The following is a 13,813-nucleotide window of genomic DNA, read 5'->3' on the forward strand; positions in this document are numbered from 1 at the left end:
GGGGCTGATCCAGCTGCCGTTTGGGTTGCCCCTTCCGGCTGCCCAGTGGGTCTGCTCGGACCCGCCTGGGAGGCGCCCCGCTCCAGAGTCTCTCTGGGTCGGATGCGCTTGACTCTGAGAGAGCCATCCTCGGCTGTAGAAGTTTTGACCTGAGGATCCCCATCCTCCTCATGGTCGAAAAAGACTTCTGGGTCTTCGCCCAGACGGTTAGGAAGTAAAAACTCTTGAACCATCTTCGAGGTACTCTCCCCACAGACGGCGCCAAATGTTTTGGGTGTTTTTGTCCCTCGGGAGAGTTACAACACGAAGACTGATCCGGGATGAGCTGTACCTGCAAAACAAACGGAGACACCTGTTGGGTGGTGCTCCGCCTCCGACGATCAAGTTAGTAACTTGAAAAGGAATAAAGAGTACGGAAATTTAGGTGGGTATCTGCTCGGATTCCAAGCTCAGGTGTTTCTCTGATGTAAGAGAATGCAGGTGTATTAAATGATAAAACGTTCTTTTTCTCAAAATGAGGGGTATCTCCCTATTTATAGGGTCTTTGGGAGTTGTGCCCCTGATTAGGTCACTGAACCCTAATCATTGGTGGGCTGCGCCGTTTTGCGGCATTCTCGGGATTTGGGCCTGAAGGCCGCCCTTTTCCCTTCTTTTCTGGAGTGACACGTGTCGAGCAGGGATTGGTCCATTTTGGGCCATCCTGAGGCTGACACGTGTCATCCTCTGATTGGACCACGTGGCGGGGTAAAATTACCCTAAACAGTATCTATCTTGATTAAATGTCTAAATTAAAATGTTGGAGTTTTATTGTTCTTCACTTACAATTTTTGTAAAGTTCATCTCCTACTTTAGTTAATCACTTAGGTCATGTTTGGAAATTGGCTTTTTGGTTAGCTTTTGGCTTTTTTAGGTGGTCAAACAGCCAAAAAATGTGTTTGGTAATTGGCTTTTTAGTTAGCGAAAAAGCTGGCTTTTAAGCCAAAATGAAAAAGCTGCTTTGAGTAGTTTGTTTGTTGGCTTTTGGCTTGTTGGCCCACAAATTATCTAATAAACAACCAACAATTAATTTACCAAACACTTTTATAAACAGCCAATTTCAAAAGCCATTATAAACAGCCAAACATTTCACCTAGTCAAACAAGCCAAGTGAACTAGCCAACAGCCAACCGCCAACAACCATTTGTCAAACAAGACCTTAATCTAAATAGAGTAGAATGCGGTGATTCAACTACATATGAAATGTTCCTGATGCGGGTGTAAGTGAAATAAGATTAGTAACACAATAGACTAAACATCAACAAATCCCGGGTAATTTCCTACTCAGAGTTGCTTTATCTAAAGGCTATATTCTGAACAGTTTGACAAAGTGAGCATATAGAGAATTCACTTACCAGAAAATGTATTTTAAAGATCAAAAGAAAACCAAGAGCGGGGCCAAACTAAAGGTTTTTGCAAGAACCTAAAAACCTTACTTAGGGTCTGTTCTCTTCAGCTTATTTTTAATTCAGTTTCTAATTTCTTTCTCTTATAAAATATTCAGTTCAGTTCAGTTTAACTCAATTCAGTAAATTAGAACATGCCTTTAATTTAATTAGAAAGAAATGCATGATCCTCAATTTATCAAATTGTTTGAATTCAAGTTTATTCCCTAGCTATTAAAACTTGAATTGAGCCATCAAGGGGCTAACTATTACGGTATGAATAGATCAAATGGTTACAAGTTCCCTAGGAGTGGCCGAGTGGGGAAGAAATTAAACCTTGAAAAGGTAGGTGAAACCCGCAAACAAACACCATTAATATTCCTAATTTCCGATATCTTTTCCATATTTCCTGCCTTACAAATAATTACATCTTTTTACCTCCTTAACACTAAAGGCTCCACCCTAAAGACACAACCTACCCGATAGCTTTTTCTAACAACCTAAATCCAAAACAAAACCTAGATTCGTCTTCGTATCTTCAAAAATCAGAGGTTGTAATAAGAAGATCTTCAAGGTGCACTAAGCACCACCTAAATAATGATCTACTTAGCAATTCATGGCTTAAGAAATTGTATAGAAACTATGCCACCTAATGTCGAAAGAGACACAAACAAATTAATTAAGCAGAAAACAAAAATTGAGGTATACGTAGTCGAATTAATTACTAGAAGCATCTAAGAGTTAGGTAAGGGCGTAATATAATTCCAACACAATTATTCAAAATCAAAATTGTAGGCCATATATTCTTTTATTGCAATTAGATGCATAAATGCATCGCACACTCATGTTGTAATGCAAGTTGGATGTTAGCTAAAATGGGGGTATAGTACTTGTACATACTTTCTAATTGCTTTACTTACCAACCCTATTTTTATTAGTAAAATAATGATTCATAGATTTATATATAGTTTATTAGTTTTACCTACTAAACCATGATTTCAATTTAATCTTGGTAAGAAAGTAGCACGTGTATGATTAAGGATGATTAGAAAAATTATTTTTTAAAAAAAATTAATCTCTACTTATAATATCATATCACATCATATCATTACTAACATATAAAATCGGTCTCGCAGTGAGGACACAAGACATCGACACTTGACATTCCAGTTTTTCGTCAAGTGTCGCGCCACGTAGGAGATAAATATGTATTATTGCGACACATATGATGCTAAGTAAGTGATTTTTAGATAGACTTTTAAAGATAAAATTGTTGTATAGAGTTTTATTATAGATAGAATTCTAATATTTCATATATATAAAAATTAATCATAACTTTTTTGCAGGTATCGGCGTTACAAGAGTGGTTTAGGATCGCAGAACGTTCTGAATCATTCTCTGTCCCTATCGATACTTTGACTTTTGTTTTCGAAACCTGTGTTTCTCCAAACTCAGTCAAAGTGGGGGCTTCTGTAGACACCAATTTGTGTCTCTCCAAAACCAAACCCAGTGATGAGTACCTTTCATGTCGAATCATAATCGAATGAAGCGAAAGTGTGGAAAGTCTAGTATTGCGGATAGTTTTAATTTCTTTTCTCTTCTCTCTGTTTTTGAAAACTTATTTTAAGAAAATAGCCAATCCAGTTTGGTTGGTCCATGATAAGGATCCAATAATAGTGTAGTTGGATGGGGTTTGAAAAGACCTTTCCAACGATACATTATAAGCCCAATTCCGATGAATATCGAGGAAGTTATGGCCAAAATACTAAATTGGGCTCGATTTGGTTTTTATATGCGGCCGAATGATCTAGAGGAGGGTCTATTATTAATTATCATTCCTAAAGCTATTAGGATTGATTATAGTCTTTTAGAATACTCTAGGAGGTTCTTTTAAATCCTAATGGAGTTAGGATTGATAATTATGTTTTAAAGAGTTTGAAATTGAATAAAACTACTCCTTTTAAGAATCCTTGTTTTGTACGAAGTGGAATATATTCAGATTTTATTTTCGTGCCTCATAATATTTATACAAATTTTATATGGTTGGATAGATCTTGATATTATATTTCCAATGATATATTATAATATTAAATCCGAGTTATAACGAAAAAGATATGAATGAGACATGAAACTTTATCCAAAACTGACACCCTTCCACTATTTTGGCCATATCTTTTTATCTACAAAATATTTTAATCTGATTCTAATTGTGTTAGAAAGTATACTTTAAGATCTTTCCAACGACATATTATATGCCTTATTTGGACTTCCGGATCAAAAGATATGATAAAAACAAAAACGCGTGAATTTCTGAAATCAGCGCCTGGAACCAGGCCTGGCGCCTGGCGCCTGGTGCTAGCCATTGGCTCCTGGCGCCAATAAGCTGGTGTTGGCGCCAGCTCTTTTTTAGGTGCACCAATCTCGTTTTACGTGCGCCAAGTGCTCTGTTTTGATATTTTATCTTTTTGGCTGATTTCTCTATAAATAACGTATTAAAAACTCCGTTTTCATTAACCAATTCTCACGAATTCTCACCTACAATCAGTTTTCATTCGAAATAATTAATTCTATAATTCTCTCTTAATCATTCACCAACTCTCATCAAGATTTTCTTGATTATTCTCTCTCTCTCTCTTTTTCTAAACTAGCCTTTTCTCAAATACAAAATTCCGCATTCACAAGACTTAGATACACCTAGCCATATTCGAAGTTGCCTTCGCCCTAGACGTGAAAGGGTTTAATTTCTGAGGGTTTGGTCCCAAATCTCTATTTCAATTATTTAATTTAATTGTTTGTTTATTATTTTCCTTGAAGTTACTAACGTGTGTATTTTGTTATTAGAAAGAGGTACGAGGCATCAAAGTAAGTGCTTTAATGGTTTTAATTGATGTTATGATGTAGAGATCATGTTTATATTGTTATTATGATATTCCTAGTATCATGTCTAGGGTAACTTTAATATTAAATATGACTGTTACGATGCTTCCTATGTTCTTCCTAATATTTATGATTGTTAGTATCATGTTAGGGTTAAAGATTTGATTTCTATTGCTTAGTGATATGCTAGGGTTTTTTATTAATCTTGTTAGTATCATGCCTAGGATCTTGTTATTTTTATTATGCTTTAATATTAACATGAACATGATTATGATTATAATTATAATTATTATAATTTATGATGATTATGAATATTATTATTATTATTTTGATGATGATTATTTTATTTATAATTATTATTGTTATGATTATAATTTTATTATTCATGATATTGTTTATTATTGTTGCTTGATGCTTATTTATTGTTATTGCTTGATCACACCTTTTATGCATGTTTAAAGGGAATTTGTACTTGTAATCACGCTTAATAAGATATTTAATAATCTTATTTAGGGTTAACGTGATTATAATTCAAGTGATCGCCAATAATAGATTTATTTGTGCATTAATATTCAACCAACATAGATTAAACAGGTTTAGGGTTAATCTATTGATTGCATGTTAATCAGAAAGCGCACATGAATACGATCAGAATAAAGCAGAGGCCTATTATTAGGGCAGGTTCAATCTCTTTTAGGTTGGATTGATACCTTCATCCCCGAACCCTTATTTGGTTCTAGACCTTATGGAGTTGACGATCTCTTGGATCGTTAAGGGGTGTAACCTTCATCCTATGAACGGTTTACAAGTTCCTAAAACTTGTTGGCGACTCTTTTGCTCTATCTTCTTCCCTTTTGGACGCCACCGTACTTTAGTGTATGATCACAGTGGGGTTCAAGCTAGTGGGATTAACGCTTGAAATCTATTCCCCACAGTATTGTTATTTAATTTATTTTTAAAAAATTATTAGAGAATTAGTAAAATTAATTTTATTTTGGTAAAAATACTTTATATTATCAAAATTGATTATATAATCGTATATAACATTCAAGCTAAAATGTTTAGGACAATCCGGGCATCATCCGGACACAAAACTATATCATACTCCCTCTGTTTTTTTTTTTTTTTTTTTTTTATTTGCATCACTTTGGATTGCTCAAAGTTTTAGGGTAGTAATATAATATTGTGAGTTGGTGAATAAATTATTATTGTAAGAGTAAGATGGGGACCGTGAAAGAGAAAGAATGTGATAAAGGATATACACTTTTATTATTTTAGTGGAGACCGTGAAAGAGAGAGAAATGATAAAATAAGTTGATTGGGGTTTAAAGTAAGAGAGAGAAATGAAAAAATATAGTATAAAGTCACCAAATGTAGAAGTGATGCATTTATAAAAAAAACACTCATAAAAGGAAAGTGATGAAAAAAAAAGGAGGGAGTATCATATCAGTAATAAATAAAACCAGTCTCGCAGCTAGGCCACAAGACAACAACACTTGGCATTCCAGTTTTTTTCCAAGTGACACGCTACGTAGGCGACAAATAGATATTGTTGTAATTATATTAGATGCCACATTAGATTAGATTGGGTAAATTTGTGTAAGAAAAAAAAAGTATACATAGAATAATCTATAATTCTTTTGTAAAAAAAAACTATCTTTTATTGACAATAGAATTTTACTTATATCAACACACAACATATTATAATTAATTTGAATATCCAATTAACAATAGAATGTTACTACTATTTGAATAACCACGTAAATATAATTATAAATATGGTCATGTATCATTAATATTTTTTTTTATCTAACATTTGAATATATATATACATATAACAATAATAATACAAAACATGCCCACAAAAAAGTACACTATTTATAATGAGTATCCAGGGCAACGCCCGATGCACGTACTGTTGTAAATATAGAAGAAATCTATAGTAATAGTATAAAGAAATAACAAGTAAGACCGAAAAATTGATCTCACAAAACAAAGGAACAAATGGTGTGTCGTGGTGCAAATCACTGACTTGAAAACGAAATTCCGGCGCAACCACGGTGCTCAATTGTATTTGCCGGCACGTTCCCTAAGGTTAACACACCTCTTCCACACAAAGGCACTTTTGGGTGGAAGGTTGGAGTCAAGTATCTTATGCCCAAAGAGAGATGTGTTTAAGCTATTATGTTTGAATGTATTTTCAAGTGTATGAAATCAGAAAATTATTCTCTAATTTATAATAGAGATTGAGGTAGATGAAAAGATCATAGAGAGAATATTCTTGAACAAGAAGAATGAAATCAGAATTTTTATGGTGGTTAAAACACCATAATAAACCTCTTAAATGGGGGGTTACAAGAAATCAAACTAGAAGAGGAATCCAAGGGATCCGTTGGAGTTCAACGGACAAACACGCGCCCAATCGGGCGGAGCTCGCCCGATCGGGCGGACACTCTTTTTTTCCAGACGTCTTCTCGCGCCCAATCGGGCGGGGCTCGCCCGGTCGGGCGGCGGAACTCCAGAATTTTACGACTCTTCTCGCTCCCGATCGGGTGGAGTCGCCCGGTCGGGCGCTCGATCGGGCGGAGCTAGCCCGATCTGGCAACGGAGCTCCAGAATTTTACGACTCTTCTCGCGCCCGATCGGGCAATGCCCGCCCGATCGGGCGCCCATATCTGACCCTTTGAATTTCCTTTCTTTATTTCCAACAATCCCCCACTAAAGGAAGGGAAGAAAAGCCAACAAAATATGTGGATAAGCAACATATTGGGCATAAGAGGAGATCAATACATAACACTTAGATATTTACATAAGTAATTTGAAATCTAGTGTTTAGTGAGATGAGGCAATGAATTACAAGTATAAGGGTGGAAAAACCTTGAAACCCTTACACCCTTGATTAAAGAGTGGACGGACCTTGAAACTCTAAGATTTAATCCAAGACCCCCACATCACATACGTCACTCCAAAATATCTTTGAGCTCCGCGAAGAGATGTACTTATTTATAGCCAAGCACATTCACCTTAGGTCTAGTGGAGGCTCTAGAAAACCGGCCAAAGTTTTCATAGAAGATGGCTAGTCTTCACAACCACATAGGTGAGTCCTTTAGTGTGCGTCTCAATAGCACAAGGACTCATTAAGAGTTAAATAACCCAACCTCACAAACACAACCAAACATTACCAACAACATCACCATAGGAATTAGGACAAATGTAATGTGTCATATGGCTTAAGTCCAATTACCCTCGATGATTCATCAACTTGATTTCTTGCCAATCCTTTCGTCAAAGGATCCGCCAAGTTCTTTTCGGACCTCACATAGTCCAAAGCAATCACTCCATTTTTGAGAAATTGCCTCAACACTTTGTGTCTCATACGAATATGTCTCTTTTTACCATTGTAGTTGCTATTGTTTGCCACTCCAATTGTCGCTTGAGAATCACAATGTATAGACACCGGTGATGAACTCTTCCCCCAAAATGGAATGTCGGCTAGGAGGTTCCTAAGCCATTCCGCTTCATGACCTGCCAACTCAAGAGCAATAAGTTCATATTCCATGGTGGAGCGAGCTAGACATGGTTGTTTTGAAGACTTCCATGAAATAGCACCTCCACCTAAAACAAAAACATAACCACTAGTAGAAGAAATTTCATCATTATCGGTTACCCAATTAGCATCACAATAGCCTTCCAAAACATTTGGAAAGCGATTAAAATGTAAACATACATCCATAGTACCTTTGAGATACCTTAATAACCGACGAAGTGCAATCCAATGATATTGACTTGGATTGTGAGTATATCTACTAAGTCTACTTACCGCATAAGCAATATCGGGTCGTGTGCAATTCATTAGAAACATCACACTACCAATTACCTTTGCATAGAGCTCTTGAGATACACTTGTACCCTTGTTTTTTTCAAGCTTTAAGTTGGGATCATATGGAGTAGTGCTAGGAGCAACATCAAAAGAATCAAACTTCTTGAGTATTTTTTCCACATAGTGAGATTGACTCATGGAAAAACCATTCTTAGTCTTCCTTAAACGAATTCCAAGAATAACATCGGCTTCTCCCATATCCTTCATTTCAAACTTAGTGGAAAGTAAAGCCTTAGCATCATTCACAACATCAAGATTAGTACCAACAATAAGCATATCATCAACGTATAAACAGATTATAACACATGATGATCCAAAGTCCTTAGAATACAAACAAGAATCCGAGGAATTAGACACATAACCACAACTCCTAAGGGTATTATCAAACTTTTCAAACCATTGCTTAGGAGCTTGCTTAAGACCATAGAGAGACTTTCTAAGCCTACACACTTTATGTTCTTGTCCCTTCACCACAAAACCTTCCGGTTGGGTCATATAGATTTCTTCATCAAAGTCTCCATTAAGAAAAGCCGTTTTGACATCCATTTGGTGAACCACTAAGTCATGAATTGCCGCAAGGGCTACCAAGGTTCTAATGGTGGCTATCTTAGTCACGGGGGAATAGGTGTCAAAGAAATCTATACCTTCTTTTTGGGTGAAACCTCTAATGACGAGTCTAGCCTTGAACTTATCTATGGTCCCATCCGGTCTAAGTTTCTTTTTGAAAATCCACTTACAACTTATAGGCTTAGAACCCTTAGGCAAGTCACAAAGATCCCAAGTGTGATTGGACATGATAGAATCTAGTTCACTCTTAATGGCCTCTTTCCAAAAACTAGCATCTATGGACCTCATTGCCTCATCATAAGTCTTAGGGTCTTCTTCTAAAAGAAACAAACACACAACATGCTCACTTAAAGAATCCACGTCAAAGTCTTCTACAAGAAAGGAAGTCAAGAAATCCGGTCCAAAGGAAGACTCTACTCTAGGTCTCTTACTTCTCCTAGGTTTAACTACTACCACTTTGGTAGAGGAAGAAGGGAGATTAGAACTAGGCATAGAATCAACTAAGGCACATCCATACTTGACTTACTAGCATGCATATCTACATTAGAAGATAAAGATTTGTTCATAGGAAAAATATGCTCAAAAAATACCGCATCTCTAGCTTCACAAATTGTTCTATCACTTAATAACATGAACCTATACGCTGCACTATTATGAGCATATCCAATGAACACACAATCAAAAGTTTTAGACCCGATAGTGGATTTTTTAAAGTCCGGTAAAGCCACCTTAGCCAAACACCCCCATACTTTTAAAATACTAAAATTTGGATTGTATCCCTTCCAAAGTTCATAGGGGGTTTTATCCAATTTCTTATGGGGCACTCTATTGAGTACATAACAAGCGAAAAGAACCGCTTCTCCCCACAAGTTATCAGATAAACCGGAACTAAGAAGCATGGCATTCATAGTTTCTTTTAAAGATTTGTTTTTCCTTTTGGCAATGCCATTTGTTTGGGGTGTGTAAGGTGGACTAGTTTCATGTATGATTCCATTGGCTTCACAAAAATCTTTTAAAGAATCTTTTCCATATTCACCACCTCTATCGGTTCTAACTCTTTTGATTTTAAGGTCTAATTGATTTTCAACTTCGGCTTTGTACTTTAAAAATGCACTTTCGGCTTCATCTTTAGTTTTAAGCAAATAAAATTTGGTATAACGAGAAAAGTCATCAACAAAAGTAATATAATAATTTTTACCACCCCTAATAGTGCATTTTTTAAAGTCCTCTAAATCCGAGTGAATCAATTCAAGTAATTTGGTACTTCTTGAGACCACTTGCTTAAATGGTTTCTTAGTATGTTTGGCCTCAACACAAATATGGCATTTGTCAAGTTTATCATCCATTGAAAAATTAATTAAATTCATGTCCTTTAACCTTTTCAAATAAGAGGAATTCAAGTGTCCTAAACGGTTGTGCCAAACATCCAAAGACTCAACAATATAAGCAAAAGAAGTACTTCCATTCTCATTCATAACATTCAAAACAAACAAACCATTATTGAGGTAACCTTTCCCAACAAAGTCTCCATTCTTAGTCATTACAATCTTGTCGGCCTCAAAGACAAGTTTTAGGCCGGCTTTGTTAAGAAGGGCTCCCGAAACAAGATTTCTCCTAAGAGAAGGAACATACAACACATTATTTAAAAATAAAGTTTTTCCGGAGGTGAGTTTGAGATGGACCTTTCCTTTGCCAAGGACTCCCGCAGTGCTACTATTGCCCATGTAGACATGATCACCATCGGTAACATCTTCAAACTCGGTCATCAAGGCCTTATTTGCACAAAAGTGCCTAGATGCTCCGGTGTCCAAAATCCACTCCACTTTGTTCTCCACCAAGTTGGCTTCTACCACCACCGCCGCAATGATTTCTTCTTTTTCCACCACATTGGCTTGGGAGGTATTGCCATCTTTCTTTGCACCATGCCTCCGGTTGCATTGGTATGCTTTGTGTCCAACGATCCCGCACACATAGCAAGCACTATTTGGCTTTTGGATTTTGTTGTTTGGAGTGAGATTGTTTTTGGACTTGTTGTTTCCCTTCTTCTTAGAATTGTTCCTATTTTTAGACACATTCAAGGAAGACTCAACAAGATTAGCTTTAGAAGAATTAAGAGACAAATTCTCAAACTTATCCTTAAGGCGATTAGCCTCTTCGGTTCTCATGTGACTAATGAGCTCTTGGAGGGTCATGTCCTTCTTCTTGTGCTTCAAAGAGTTACGGTAGTCATTCCAAGAGGGAGGGAATTTCTCCAAGAGAACATTAGCTTGAATGGTCTCACACATATTCATGCCTTCACCAAGAATTTCAGTCACCATGTTCTCATATTCATGGACTTGAGACATGATAGGCTTCTCATCATCCATCTTGAAATTGAGCCACTTGCCCACCACGTACTTCTTTTTCCTGGCATCATCCGCTCCATATTTTTTCTCCAAAGCGTCCCAAATAACCTTGCTTGACCTGAAATTGACAAACAAATCAAACAAAGTATTGTTCATATGGTTGAGGAGATGTCCACGAACAAGCTTGTTGTCCTTCTCCTTTTTCTTCAAGGCATCGGTGATGGCCGCCGGAATGGGATCCGTTGCAATCTTGGACGCTTCCTCCGCCTTCTCCAAAACTTCAATGACATCTTCATTCAAAACATAATCTATTTCCACTTGTTCAAAAAAAATTAGTAGCTTTTGTGACCACCTCTTGTAGTTGTTACCATCGAGAGGTTCCAACTTCGAGAGGTCGGGAAGAGACTTCATAATAATACTATTACCAATAGACATAATTTCGTTTTCAAATTGTTGTAAATATAGAAGAAATCTATAGTAATAGTATAAAGAAATAACAAGTAAGACCGAAAAATTAATCTCACAAAACAAAGGAACAAATGGTGTGTCGTGATGCAAATCACTGACTTGAAAACGAAATTCCGGCGCAACCACGGTGCTCAATTATATTCGTCGGCACGTTCCCTAAGGTTAACACACCTCTTCCACACAAAGACACTTTTGGGTGGAAGGTTGGAGTCAAGTATCTTATGCCCAAAGAGAGATGTGTTTAAGCTATTGTGTTTGAATGTATTTTCAAGTGTATGAAATTAGAAAATTATTCTCTGATTTACAATAGAGATTGAGGTAGATGAAAAGATCATAGAGAGAATATTCTTGAACAAGAAGAATGAAATCAGAATTTTTATGGTGGTTAAAACACCATAATAAACCTTTTAAATGGGGGGTTACAAGAAATCAAACTAGAAGAGGAATCCAAGGGATCCGTTGGAGTTCAACGGACAAACACGCGCCCGATCGGGCGGAGCTCGCCCGATCGGGCGGACACTCTTTTTTTCCAGACGTCTTCTCGCGCCCGGTCGGGCTCCCAGTCAGGCGCCCGATCGGGCGGCGGAACTCCAGAATTTTACGACTCTTCTCGCGCCCGATCGGGCGGAGCTAGCCCGATCTGGCAACGGAGCTCCAGAATTTTACGACTCTTCTCGCGCCCGATCGGGTGCCCATATCCGACCCTTTGAATTTCCTTTCTTTATTTCCAACACGTACTAGTAACTAATATATAAAACAAAACTTTTAGCCAGGTCACGAGACAACGACACTTGACATTTTAGTTTTTCACCAAGTGTCGCTCCTCGTTGGATAGGTTTATATAGGCTTCGAAGGATAAAAAAAATCAGTTTAGAATTCTACATTCAAACAAATTTGGATAGAAATTTAGGATAAAGTTGTTAGTTTAGAGATTTATTTTCAATAAAATACGAATATTTCATAAATATTAAATTATAATTTTATTCAAAAAAGTATAAAATTAATACTCTTAATAATTATATCATTTAAATTTATTTTTTATATCATAATATTTTTTGGAGCAAAGAAAATAGTTCAAAATGATGTACAATATCCATTTATAATATATTCTAATCAATTAAACTAATATACTTCGCAATATGATATAATTTTAATATTGAGTGTGGACATATCAACTGAGTCGGGTAATGAGTCATTTTGAATATAGTCATTTCAGGTTATGGGTAAAAAAATATTCAATCTTAGCCCAAAGTTGTGGGTTCGGGCTAACCCAACAGGCTGAGAATAATTTTTTTATTTATTTTTTGCTAATTTTAGAAATTTTAATATTTCATTCTTAATTTGCTATTTTTTTTTTATGTATTTAATCGAACATTTTAATCAATATTATTATTAGTCATTACATGCTTACTACATAGTTTAAATCGTCACAAAAACACATCAATTCCTAATTAATAATTTTGTATCAACGATACAATTTAAAATATGATAGTTAGATGAAAATTTATCTTAAAATTCAATAATAAATAACCCGAACATGGGACACAAAACTAGTTGATAAACTTTGCTTTGCAAAATAAACCTCTCTCCATTTATTAAATGAAAATCCCTTTTTTTTTTTTTTTTAAGAGAAGTGGAAATTGGTTGACAAACTTTTTTAATTTAGTAACCGGTTATAGAAGGTAATACCAGTATCACATGATTCAAATCTACAATTAAATGTATCTACACTAATTAATCTCCTCTTTAGTCTTCAATCTTAACTTTTCATTAGAGTAATACGTAGTACTGTAATACGTTTCAAGTCTAATATTAATTGCAATTTTGCAATGGACATTGTTTATTGGTGATAGATATAGAGGTTTTAAAATTTAATTTTGCAAATGGTATCAGCTTGTTGAGATGGCCGAGTTGGTCTAAGGCGCCAGATTAAGGTTCTGGTCCGAAAGGGCGTGGGTTCAAATCCCACTCTCAACATTTATCTTTTATTTTTATGAAGGATTATGTCAACTCACTTTAAGCCATACTCGTATAACATATACTCCATCTGTTTTTAAATATTTGCTCCATTTTTCATATTTTCTCTCCTCCAATTCTCTTCACTACTTTTGCTTTTTACAATTTTTTATTCTTCCACCTATCTCATTACCTCCGTATTTAATTACTTTCTCCAATTTCTCCTAAAACCCTGCGCATGAAGAAATAGAACTAGTATTTAAAACCAGATGGAGTAGTCATATGTATCAAGAAACTAA

At 35.9% G+C, this 13,813-nt stretch overlaps 1 non-coding gene across 1 annotated transcript; it reads left to right on the forward strand.

Moving 5' to 3' along the window:
• Nucleotides 1–13,454: 13,454 nt before the first annotated feature.
• TRNAL-AAG (transfer RNA leucine (anticodon AAG)) lies at nucleotides 13,455–13,535 on the forward strand. Its single transcript has one exon. It is a non-coding gene; the product is annotated as a tRNA-Leu (tRNA).
• The last annotated feature ends 278 nt before the right edge of the window (nucleotides 13,536–13,813 follow it).

This window comes from Chenopodium album, chromosome 9, assembly GCF_948465745.1.
Source record: "Chenopodium album chromosome 9, dcCheAlbu1.1, whole genome shotgun sequence".
Classification (NCBI taxonomy): domain Eukaryota; kingdom Viridiplantae; phylum Streptophyta; class Magnoliopsida; order Caryophyllales; family Amaranthaceae; genus Chenopodium; species Chenopodium album.